The following is a 13,792-nucleotide window of genomic DNA, read 5'->3' as shown; positions in this document are numbered from 1 at the left end:
GCAGCTGGAGGGTCGCAGGTTGAAGACCCATGTTCTAGCATGCCTGTTCTATGATGCATGTACCGTGATGTCACAATCAGCTTGGAATGGGGTGTCTAGCAGGCATTTGCTGACAGCCACTTGAGGGAGACACACATCAGGAGATGCAGCATATCGGAGGTCTTCGATGCCTTTCCAGCAAATGCACACCACCTGCTGCTGGTCTGGACACAAAACAATGCCCACAATCGAAGTCCCAAAATGCCCAACTACAGGATTCATGTAAGTAGTGAATTTAGGAATGAATTTAGAAGTAGGAAATTAAGTTAGTTCACAAGTACATTCAAATTCAGATCTAAAGTCTAGGTAGGCCTCACGTCCTGGCAGCCCCCAGCACTTAAAAATGCCTTGATTAGAGGTAGAGAATTAAATGTAGATAAAAAGTAGACACAAAATAAGACTCCACAGAGCAGTTATCAGGTGTCTTTATCAATTGTTGCATTTAAAAAATCAAGCAATTAGGGAACACAATGTTGCAACAATGTAACCCTATTTGCAAAATAGTACTGAATAAGTTTGTCGATGTAAGACATTTGCAAAGGCGCATCCAAAACACGCTGGAAAATGCAACTGAATCTGTTTTTGGAGGCTAGAATAGGAAATGTGCATCGGTCCTACAAGTACTGAAAGCTCTTCTACCATCTCCCTTTTCTGAAAAGCCATTTAATATATGGTTCCCAGATAGGGGACATATCAGATATTGCCTTTCAAAAGCAGCAAATATCATACCACTTCTATTGCCATCAAAGATAAACATTGATTGTTTTCAGATATTGGATTGAAAAAGCAGTCTTTATTGACATAAAGAAGCAAAAAAACATACATAAACATTACACACATAAGTACTGTGTTGCAGCACAGATAAAACACAATACAAATGCTGTCGGTATAGTACAGTTCAAGAACTACAGCACAGGCCAGCCTACACTATAAATCATGAACTGCACTATACATTTAAACAATACAATAATACAACAGTTAATAAGGCTATGGGTGTGGAGTGTAAGAGGGTGAGGGAATCACAAGCCCGAAGCTTTATTGAAAGACAGACACATATAAAGGGAGGATTAATAAATACAAAGATATCCTTTACTATAGAATGTAGTCCAATCCGGTCTTTCAACTCTTCCACAACTTAAAAACGGATAGTGTTCCCAAGCCTTCCATCCTGGAATATCTTCAGTCTCTCGCCAATGAAGAAAACAATCCCTCCAGCAGACTCTTCAACCACGATACAAGATCACAGCCAAAAGGGCGAGAAGCAACTACACTTTTGTTTAACCAAAATAGCTAAAACTTAGTGGAGGAAAGTGCAGTGCACCAAAACATAAGCTGACACAATCATGGAGAATGCGCCAGCATATATGCTCTTCTATCTATATTTTGCAAACCTGCTCTTGTCCCCTCCAGCTGCTCCATGTAGATTTGACGTCTGGCAAGGTGCATAACCCACTGACAAGCAGGCACACTCCTGCATGAGTTTTCACTCTCACTAGCTGGATGATACACATTCATTTGCATGTGCTCCACCTCCGACACACCGCCCACCCAACCACCCAGTCACCAGAGCCACCCACAAGCCAACTGGCTCCGTGACTTAATTTGCACAGTGCAGTCATCCAGGCAGCATGTCCTTCTCAATGGAATAATCTCTGGTTCCATGGAATCTTCCGCATTGGAATGCTGCGGAACAAAAAGGATTTAAACATTCAGCTTGCTAGCATTCAATGTACCTGCGGCTTGGCTCTAGCACATGGGTCTTCATCCTGTGGCCCTCCAGCTGCTGTGAAACTACACATCCCAGCATGCCCTGCCACAGTTTTGCTATTAAGGTATGCTAAAACTGAGGCAGGGCATGCTGGGATGTGTAGTTCCACAGCAGCTGGAGGGTCGCAGGTTGAAGACCCATGTTCTAGCATGCCTGTTCTATGATGCATGTTCCGTGATGTCACAATCAGCTTGGAATGGGGTATCTAGCAGGCATTTGCTGACAGCCACTTGAGGTAGACACACATCAGGAGATGCAGCATATCGGAGGTCTTCGATGCCTTTCCAGCAAATGCACACCACCTGCTGCTGGTCTGGACACAAAACAATGCCCACAATCGAAGTCCCAAAATGCCCAACTACAGGATTCATGTAAGTAGTGAATTTAGGAATGAATTTAGAAGTAGGAAATTAAGTTAGTTCACAAGTACATTCAAATTCAGATCTAAAGTCTAGGTAGGCCTCACGTCCTGGCAGCCCCCAGCATTTAAAAATGCCTTGATTAGAGGTAGGGAATTAAATGTAGATAAGAAGTAGACGCAAAATAAGACTCCACAGAGCAGTTATCAGGTGTCTTTATCAATTGTTGCATTTAAAAAATCAAGCAATTAGGGAACACAATGTTGCAACAATGTAACCCTATTTGCAAAATAGTACTAAATAAGTTTGTCGATGTAAGACATTTGCAAAGGCGCATTTAAAACACACTGGAAAATGCAACTGAATCTGTTTTTGGAGGCTAGAATAGGAAATGTGCATCGGTCCAACAAGTACTGAAAGCTCTTCTACCATCTTCCTTTTCTGAAAAGCCATTTAATATATGGTTCCCAGATAGGGGACATATCAGATATTGCCTTTCAAAAGCAGCAAATATCATACCACTTCTATTGCCATCAAAGATAAACATTGATTGTTTTCAGATATTGGATTGAAAAAGCAGTCTTTATTGACATAAAGAAGCAAAAAAACATACATAAACATTACACACATAAGTACTGTGTTGCAGCACAGCCAAAACACAATACAAATGCTGTCGGTATAGTACAGTTCAAGAACTACAGCACAGGCCAGCCTACACTATAAATCATGAACTGCACTATACATTTAAACTATACAATAATACAACAGTTAATAAGGCTATGTGTGTGGAGTGTAAGAGGGTGAGGGAATCACAAGACCGAAGCTTTATTGTAACACAGACACATATAAGGGGAGGGGCAATAAATAGAAAGGTATCCTTTACTATAGAATGTAGTCCAATCCGACCTCTGTGCTCTTCCACAACTGAAAAACGGATAGTGTTCCCAAGCCTTCCATCCTGGAATATCTTTGGTCTTTCGCCAATGAAGAAAACAATCCCTCCCTCCAGCAGACCCTTCAACCACGATACAAGATCACAGCCAAAAGGCCGAGAAGCAACTACACTTGAGCTTAACAAAAATGGCTAAAACTTAGTGGAGGAAAGTGCAGTGCACCAAAACATAAGCTGACACAATCATGGAGAATGTGCCAGCAGATATGCTCTTCTATCTATATTTTGCAAACCTGCTCTTGTCCCCTCCAGCTGCTCTATGTAGATTTGACGTCTGGCAAGGTGCATAACCCACTGACAAGCAGGCACACTCCTGCATGAGTTTTCTCTCTCACTAGCTGGATGATACACAATCATTTGCATGTGCTCCACCTCCGACACACCACCCACCCAACCACCCAGTCACCAGAGCCACCCACAAACCAACTGGCTCCGTGATTTAATTTGCACAGTGTAGTCATCCAGGCAGCATGTCCTTCTCAATGGAAGGATCTCTGGTTCCATGGAATCTTCCACATTGGAATGCTGCGGAACAAAAAGGATTTAAATATTCAGCTTGCTAGCATTCAATGTACCTGCGGCTTGGCTCTAGCACATGGGTCTTCATCCTGTGGCCCTCCAGCTGCTGTGAAACTACACATCCCAGCATGCCCTGCCACAGTTTTGCTATTAAGGTATGCTAAAACTGAGGCAGGGCATGCTGGGATGTGTAGTTCCACAGCAGCTGGAGGGTCGCAGGTTGAAGACCCATGTTCTAGCATGCCTGTTCTATGATGCATGTACCGTGATGTCACAATCAGCTTGGAATGGGGTGTCTAGCAGGCATTTGCTGACAGACACTTGAGGGAGACACACATCAGGAGATGCAGCATATCGGAGGTCTTCGATGCCTTTCCAGCAAATGCACACCACCTGCTGCTGGTCTGGACACAAAACAATGCCCACAATCGAAGTCCCAAAATGCCCAACTACAGGATTCATGTAAGTAGTGGATTTAGGAATGAATTTAGAAGTAGGAAATTAAGTTAGTTCACAAGTACATTCAAATTCAGATCTAAAGTCTAGGTAGGCCTCACGTCCTGGCAGCCCCCAGCATTTAAAAATGCCTTGATTAGAGGTAGAGAATTAAATGTAGATAAGAAGTAGACACAAAATAAGACTCCACAGAGCAGTTATCAGCTGTCTTTATCAATTGTTGCATTTAAAAAATCAAGCAATTAGGGAACACAATGTTGCAACAATGTAACCCTATTTGCAAAATAGTACTAAATAAGTTTGTCGATGTAAGACATTTGCAAAGGCGCATCCAAAACACGCTGGAAAATGCAACTGAATCTGTTTTTGGAGGCTAGAATAGGAAATGAGCATCGGTCCTACAAGTACTGAAAGCTCTTCTCCCATCTCCCTTTTCTGAAAAGCCATTTAATATATGGTTCCCAGATAGGGGACATATCAGATATTGCCTTTAAAAAGCAGCAAATATCATACCACTTCTATTGCCATCAAAGATAAACATTGATTGTTTTCAGATATTGGATTGAAAAAGCAGTCTTTATTGACATAAAGAAGCAAAAAAACATACATAAACATTACACACATAAGTACCGTGTTGCAGCACAGCCAAAACACAATACAAATGCTGTCGGTATAGTACAGTTCAAGAACTACAGCACAGGCCAGCCTACACTATAAATCATGAACTGCACTATACATTTAAACAATACAATAATACAACAGTTAATAAGGCTATGGGTGTGGAGTGTAAGAGGGTGAAGGAATCACAAGCCCGAAGCTTTATTGAAAGACAGACACATATAAATGGAGGATTAATAAATACAAAGATATCCTTTACTATAGAATGTAGTCCAATCCGGTCTTTCAACTCTTCCACAACTGAAAAACGGATAGTGTTCCCAAGCCTTCCATCCTGGAATATCTTCAGTCTCTCGCCAATGAAGAAAACAATCCCTCCAGCAGACTCTTCAACCACGATACAAGATCACAGCCAAAAGGGCGAGAAGCAACTACACTTGCGTTTAACCAAAATGGCTAAAACTTAGTGAAGGAAAGTGCAGTGCACCAAAACATAAGCTGACACAATCATGGAGAATGCGCCAGCATATATGCTCTTCTATCTATATTTTGCAAACCTGCTCTTGTCCCCTCCAGCTGCTCCATGTAGATTTGACGCCTGGCAAGGTGCATAACCCACTGACAAGCAGGCACACTCCTGCATGAGTTTTCACTCTCACTAGCTGGATGATACACATTCATTTGCATGTGCTCCACCTCCGACACACAGCCCACCCAACCACCCAGTCACCAGAGCCACCCACAAGCCAACTGGCTCCGTGATTTAATTTGCACAGTGCAGTCATCAAGGCAGCATGTCCTTCTCAATGGAATAATCTCTGGTTCCATGGAATCTTCCGCATTGGAATGCTGCGGAACAAAAATGATTTAAACATTCAGCTTGCTAGCATTCAATGTACCTGCGGCTTGGCTCTAGCACATGGGTCTTCATCCTGTGGCTCTCCAGCTGCTGTGAAACTACACATCCCAGCATGCCCTGCCACAGTTTTGCTATTAAGGTATGCTAAAACTGAGGCAGGGCATGCTGGTATATGTAGTTCCACAGCAGCTGGAGGGTCGCAGGTTGAAGACCCATATTCTAGCATGCCTGTTCTATGATGCATGTTCCGTGATGTCACAATCAGCTTGGAATGGGGTGTCTATCATGCATTTGCTGACAGCCACTTGAGGGAGACACACATCAGGAGATGCAGCATATCGGAGGTCTTCGATGCCTTTCCAGCAAATGCACACCACCAGCTGCTGGTCTGGACACAAAACAATGCCCACAATTGAAGGCTCAAAATGCCCAACTACAGGATTAATGTAAGTAGTGAATTTAGGAATGAATTTAGAAGTAGAAAATTAAGTTAGTTCACAAGTACATTCAAATTCAGATCTAAAGTCTAGGTAGGCCTCACGTCCTGGCAGCCCCCAGCATTTAAAAATGCCTTGATTAGAGGTAGGGAATTAAATGTAGATAAGAAGTAGACACAAAATAAGACTCCACAGAGCAATTATCAGGTGTCTTTATCAATTGTTGCATTTAAAAAAATCAAGCAATTAGGGAACACAATGTTGCGACAATGTAACCCTATTTGCAAAATAGTACTAAATAAGTTTGTCGATGTAAGACATTTGCAAAGGCGCAAACAAAACACGCTGGAAAATGCAACTGAATCTGTTTTTGGAGGTTTGAATAGATGCAGGATCAAGTAGCTCAATGGGTAAGGTATTTGATTAGAATTCAACAGGTTATAGGTTTGAATCCTGGGTATGATAGTTTGAGGTGTTATTTAATAAAGTATGTTTATATATTAGTCACACATGGCTTACTTGTACAAATGGCATGTCACCAGTTAGTGCTGACTGCTGATATGCCATTTGCACAAACACGCCATGTGTGACTGTATATGCATTTAAGGAGGGCACCCCGGCAATACCACAAACCATTGAGTGTCAAGTATACTAGATATATCTTCATATCTCATGTGCTTTCTCTGAGACCAATCTTGTTATGCCCCTTCCCCACAAGGCATGCGCCTTTTGTCCATATTGCAAAAATGGGGAGGGGGGGGGGCATATAATTATCTGTCACAGGGCACCAAAAAGTCTAGTTATGGCTCTGGTATGCATTATGTAATCTGGCAGACCATATCTCCAACACTGGCTGGTTGGAATAGAAATCCGGTTATCTATGTGAGCAAATGACCATCAACGATTTACTCTCAAACACTAGAAAATGGACAAAAATGGTCCCCTAAACAAATTGGTTAAATTTTGGGTTTAACCAATTTGTGTAATGACCATTTTTGACCACTTTTCTAGTGTTTGGGAGCAAATGGTTAATTGACATTTGCTCCTATACATTACCAGATTTTCATTCCATCCATCCAGACTGGATAGATAGCCTGACAGATAATTGTGTAGTGTACGCCCAGGATAACTGTCAGTTGTGCTTTCTTTTATGACGGCACATAAATGGGTGGGCAGATCCAGAGCAAGCACTGCCCACTCATGCATAGTTGTCAACTGATGTGAAGTTCCAGGGGGCAATCTCAGTTATAAAGAAAAGTATCTGGAAATTGTCCCTAGTTTATAAAAAAAATAAAAAAAAATTGATCAACTCCATTTATTTAGTATGATATCCCAGGTGATAGGATGCCGGCAGTCAGAACAACATACTTTATTAAATAACACATCTCAAACTACCATACCCAGGATTCAAACCTATAACCTGTTGAATTCTAATCAAACACCCTACCTATTGAGCTATTTGATCCTGCATAAAAATTGTGAACATTATATGAAGCTATTGGTACTTTGAAAAAAAAAGTATCAGCATTACAACGCAGCAGATCCATGCAGTTTGCAGCCACACACTACATGTATCTGCTCAGCCACAATGCTGATTATTTCTTCACAAAGTACAAGGTAAGCTCCAAACAGAATTCTCTAGCTTAGAATTATGCCAAACCTAGAAGTCGGGCCCCCCACCCTGGGATCCCCCAGAGGGAGGCCTGCACCGTCATGCGGCAGGCTTGTCCGTTTTGGAAGCAGGCTGATGGGCAGCCCAGGCTTGCTTCAGTCTGGGCTTGGCAGGTCTGGAAGCATGAGCTTGCTTTGGGTATGCCTGACCTTGGGTACGCTTTACCTTGAGGATGAAAGGGCCAAGGGAAAGTACTTTTAGCCTTCTGCGTGGTAGGAGTCATACTAGGTAGGCAAGCTGTTTTAGCAGTAGCCAGATCAGCTACAATCTTATTGAGGTCTTCTCCAAAGAGAGTGTCTCCCTTGAAAGGAAGCACCTCCAGGGTTTTCTTGGAATCCATATCCACCGACCAGGATCTCAACCAGCTGTATAAAGTATTACCTTGGAACTGGCTCTCCACTCCCCATTATCTGGTTATCATGGCTTCCTCCGCCAGTGTCCAGACTCGCTTGCTGAAGCTCGGCCACTTCTTCCTAGCAGCAGGCTCCTGGATCACTGGGCAGCAGAGGTGCTTGGGAGCCGGAAGGGGGCGGAGCAATCAGGCAGGCAGTTGCAGTGCTGCCCAGCTATCTGTGGTGTGAGAAGAAGCAGGGGCACCCCACCGCTGGCAGTGCTGCAGCTAGCGGTGGTGGCAGCGGCGAGGCTGCTGGGCTGGGTCTTGAAAAAGGTGGAAAGAAGGGTGTTACGGCATGGAATGTACAAACTGCGAGACCCTGCTGGTAGCGCCTTTGTCTATTTAGTAGGAAGGGCACGTAACAGCCGGAGGGCAATGGAGGAAGCCCCTTTAGGGCTGGAGCCCGGCGGCAACTGACTCCGTTGTCTCTGGCAGTTCCGCCCCTGGACTAGAGGAATGGTCAAGAACATGGCAACATTTAATGCCAAAAAATGCAAAATCATACACGTCTCAAAAATACAAAGGCTAACTATAATATTAAGGGCATTATAATGGCAAGAGGAAAGCTATCTAAGTATTACTATTTCAGGTGAGCAATGTAACAAAGCAATAGGAAAGGCAAGTCAGATGCTTAGGTAAAGAACCAGTAGCAGAAAAAAGTAATACAGGTTGAGTATCCCATATCCAAATATTCCGAAATACGGAATATTCCGAAATACGGACTTTTTTGAGTGAGACTGAGATAGTGAAACCTTTGTTTTTTGATGGCTCAGTGTACACAAACTTTGTTTAATACTCAAAGTTATTAAAAATATTGTATTAAATGAACTTCAGACTGTGTGTATAAGGTGTATATGACACATAAATGAATTCTGTGAATGTACACACACTTTGTTTAATGCACAAAGTTATAAAAAATATTGGCTAAAATTACCTTCAGGCTGTGTATATATGGTATATATGAAACATAAATGCATTCTGTGCTTAGATTTAGGTCCCATCACCATAATATCTCGTTATGGTATGCAATTATTCCAAAATACAGAAAAATCCGATATCCAAAATTCCTCTGGTCCCAAGCATTTTGGATAAGGGATACTCAACCTGTAATGCCACTGTATAGGTCCTTGGTACAGCCACATTTAGAATCCTGTGTTCAGTTCCAAAAGCCATATCTCAAGTCCTGTTGGAGAAAGAGCACTATATAAATAAATAGTATCAAAATTTGTTTCACGGCACCCCTAGGCCAAAGTTTTTTTTATTGAGAAATTCAGAAAAAAATATAAAATTAAGTAAATTGTGTTTATAGCATGTCATCCTCAGGTTCAGTTATGTTGTGAGGGAATGGTTTTGCCAATTTAATAAAGTATAAATAATTTTAATTGGTCCTGGACCACCAAACTATGCTACCAGTGCAAGAACCCCAGTTTGGAAACTACTGCCATAAAATAAACCTTTTTTGTTTTTTTTAAACTACATGTAATACACCTTAGATCTCAGTTCCTAAAAGGTTTTAAACCCTTGCATACAGTAAACTACACATATTTAAAAATCCTACACCGGGCACAAGTGCTCACGGGCCAATTTCATGGCAGTCTCGGATAGAAGGGCATTGTGGATTCACCAAGGGAATGCTGATGCTGACTCCAAGAAGCCTCTTCAAGATCGCAGGAGCAGAGTCCTCTGCTTCTGCCAAATCCACTGCATGACGCTGGGGCTCTCTTGCAGGAGCCCACACCAGTGGGGGGCACCAGGGGCGGAACTACTGGCAGGGCAGGCAGTGCATTGCACTGGTGCCCCACCGCACTCAAGGGCCCACAGCCGCCGGCATTACAATGAGTCACAATGACTCATTGTATTATGCCGCAGCCGCACACCAGCGCTCCCGTCAGGTCTGCGTCCTGCGACTCCCGCCGCCCGCCCGTCGTAACGAACAGATCAGGCCAGGGCACTACGGGCAGCAGCCGCAGCACCAGACACGCTGCCGCCTCTGTAACACACGAAGAGGGAGGAGGGTCGCTTGGAGATGAGAGGAGCAGCGGCACGGGCGGGAGGAGGAGGAGGAGGGAGGTGAAGGAAGGAGCCGCAGCAGCGCTTTGTTACTGGTGGAGGCGCTGCTGCTGCTGCCCCTCTGCTTCACTATAGGCTGTCTTCCGAGAACAGCCTATAGTGAAGCAGAGGGGCAGCAGCAGCAGCGCCTCCACCAATAAGACAGCGCGGCTGCGGCTCCCTCCTCCACCTCCCTCCTCCTCCTTCTCTACTGCCCGGGAATCGTCAAGCTGCACGAGAAGCCTGAGCCAGCGGAGAGGGTAAGTATAATTCTTCTTTCTTTCTTTCTTTCTTTCTTTCTTTCTTTCTTTCTTTCTTTCTTTCTTTCTTTCTTTCTTTCTTTCTTTCTTTCTTTCGTCTCTTTCTTTCTTTGTTGGGACTGCCTGCCGCTATGTGTAAAAAGGGGGAATCTGCCTGCCGCTATGTGTAAAAAGGGGAATCTGCCTGCCGCTATGTGTAAAAAGGGGGAATCTGCCTGCCGCTATGTGTAAAAAGGGGGAATCTGCCTGCAGCTATGTGTAAAAGGGGGGAATCTGCCTGCAGCTATGTGTTAAAAGGGGGAATCTGCCTGCAGCTATGTGTAAAAAGGGGGACTACCTGCCGCAATGTGTAAAAAGGGGGAATCTGCCTGCCGCTATGTGTAAAAAGGGGGAATCTGCCTGCAGCTATGTGTAAAAAGGGGGACTGCCTGCCGCAATGTGTAAAAAGGGGGAATCTGCCTGCCGCAATGTGTAAAAAGGGGGAAGCTGCTTGCCGCAATGTGTAAAAAGGGGGAATCTGCTTGCCGCAATGTGTAACAAGGGGGAATCTGCCTGCCGTAATGTGTAACAAGGGGGATGCTGTCTGCCGTAATGTGTAACAAGGGCACGCTGTCTGCCATAATGTGTAACAAGGGCAAGCTGTCTGCTGTAATGTGTAACAAGGGCAAGCTGTCTGCTGTAATGTGTAAAAAGTGTACGATGTCTGCCATTATGTGTAACAAGGGCAGGCTGACTGCTGTTATGTGAAAAAAGTGTACGCTGTCTGCCGCTATGTTTAACAAGGGCAGGCTGTCTGCCGTTATGTGTAAAAAGTGTACGCTGTCTGCCGCTATGTTTAACAAGGGCAGGCTGTCTGCCGTTATGTGAAAAAAATGTACGCTGTCTGCCGCTATGTGTAACAAGGGCACGCTGTCTGCCGTTGTGTAAAAAAGGGGGATGCTGTCTGCCGTAATGTGTAAAAAGGGGACGCTGTCTGCTGTAATGTGTAAAAATAGGACGCTGTCTGCTGTAATGTGTAAAAAGAGGAATCTGTCCGCCGTAAGGTGTAAAAGGGTCTCTACCTGGTGTAGTGGTGCTACTGTGCGGCGTAATTTGAATAATGGAGACTACTGTGCACCGTTTTATGAATTGGTATTATTTTGTGGCCACACCCCTTAACCACGAAGCCACGCCACTATGTTTTTTTGCGCGCGCCTACGGCGCGCACTGCCCCTGTTTTGCATGCAGGGGTGGGGCTCCAATGCCGTTTCTTGCACACACTGCTAAAATGTCTAGTTACGGCACTGTTGCTAAGTATCCACTTCCCTGAGCAGGCCCCCCTAACCAGATCCTCTTCAGGGGTGAGGGGGTGGACTTGGATGGGAAGGGATGGGGGGGGGCCCAAGCCATTTTGTCGCACATGGGCCCACTGCTCGCTAGTTCCACCACTGGGGGGCACGTCTAAAACTCTTCAGTCAGTTCTGGATTCATTCGGACCTGGACTCGTGGGTTTTACAAATAGTGTCCCAAGGGTACAAACTGGGGTTTCAAGAAGTTCCCCCTCACCGATTGTTCAAATCAGCCTTAGTCAGCAGGGAGAAGGTTTTTATTCAAGCCTCTTCGTGGTCCCGAAGCCGGACGGCTCAGTCAGACCAATCTTAAATCTGAAATCCCTTAATTTCTACCTAAAGAAATTCAATTTCAAGATGGAATCTCTCAGGGTAGTGATCTCCAGTCCGGGGGATAAAGGAGATTTCCTGGTTTTGGTAGACATAAAGGATGCCTACTTACATGTTCCCATTTAGCCACTGCATCAAGCTACCTGAGGTTTGCAATTCAGGATTGTCATTATCAATTTCAGACGTTGCCGTTTGGTCTGTCCACGGCTCCGAGGATTTTCACCAGGGTGATGGCGGAAATGATGGTTCTCCTTCGCAAGCAAGGAGTCACAATTATCCCGTACTTGGATGATCTCCTGATAAAGGCGAGATCCAGGTACCAGTTGGTGCAAAACATCTACTCTCCCTGACAGTTCTTTAACAACATGGTTGGCTCCTAAACTTGCCAAAATTGCAGTTGGTCCTAATGACGCGGTTGTTGTTTTTGGGAGTGATACTGGACACAGAAGAGGTTTTCTTCTAGTGGAATGGCTCTGGAGATCCAGAGTCTGGTCAAACAAATTCTGAAACCAGCAAGAGTGTTAATCCATCAATGCATTCGGTTGCTGGGGAAGATGGTTGCGGCCTACGAGGCCATTCAGTTTGGCAGGCTCCATGCCAGAGTGTTCCAGTGGGACCTGTTGGACAAGTGGTCCGGATCCCACCTACACATGCACCGGAGGATAATCCTGTCTTCCAAGACCAGAATCTCACTCCATTGGTGGCTGCACAGTTCTCACCACCTAGAGGGGCGATGGTTTGGGATCCAGGACGGGATCCTAGGGACCACGGATGCAACCCTCCGAGGCTGGGGAGCGGTCACACAGGGGGAAAACATCCAAGGAAGATGGTCAAGTCAGGAAAGTTGTCTCCACATAAATGTTCTGGAGTTAAGGGCCATTTAATAACTGCAGACACAGTACGCACTGGGACGGGTGCCCAGCATCCTCTACAGACTAAGAGAAAAGGATTTACCAGTAGGTATTAAAATCCTATTTTCTCTAAAGTCCTAGAGGATGCTGGGGACTCCGTAAGGACCATGGGGATAGACGGGCTCCGCAGGAGACATGGGCACTTTAAGAAAGACTTTAGTTCTGGGTGTGCACTGGCTCCTCCCTCTATGCCCCTCCTCCAGACCTCAGTTTGATACTGTGCCCAGTGGAGACTGGGTGCTTTTCAGGAGCTCTCCTGAGCTTTCTGACAGAAAGTATTTTGTTAGGTTTTTAATTTTCAGGGAGCACTGCTGGCAACAGACTCCCTCATCGAGGGACTGAGGGGAGAGAAGCAGCCCTACTCTCTGAGTTGCAAGGTCCTGCTTCTTAGGCTACTGGACACCATTAGCTCCAGAGGGATTGGTACGCAGGATCTCACCCTCGCCGTCCGTCCCAGAGCCGCGCCTCCGTCCCCCTCGCAGAGCCGGAAGATAGAAGCCGGGTGAGTATGAGAAGAAAAGAAGACTTCAGAGGCGGCAGAAGACTTCATGATCTTCACTGAGGTAACGCACAGCACTGCAGCTGTGTGCCTTTGCTCCCATACACCTCACATACTCCGGTCACTGTAAGGGTGCAGGGCGCAGGGGGGGCGCCCTGGGCAGCAATATAAACCTCTTTCGCAAAAATATAACATATATACAGCTGGGCACTGTATATATGTATGAGCCCCCACCAATTTTACAGTTTAAGCGGGACAGAAGCCCGCCTCCGAGGGGGCGGGGCTTCTCCCTCAGCACTCACCAGCGCCATTTTTTCTCCACAGCACCGCTGAGAGGAAGCT

Source organism: Pseudophryne corroboree, unplaced genomic scaffold (genome assembly GCF_028390025.1).
Source record: "Pseudophryne corroboree isolate aPseCor3 unplaced genomic scaffold, aPseCor3.hap2 scaffold_802, whole genome shotgun sequence".
In the NCBI taxonomy this organism is placed as follows: domain Eukaryota; kingdom Metazoa; phylum Chordata; class Amphibia; order Anura; family Myobatrachidae; genus Pseudophryne; species Pseudophryne corroboree.
The sequence above is the reverse complement of the archived record's forward strand: the minus strand, read 5'-3'. Positions refer to the sequence as shown.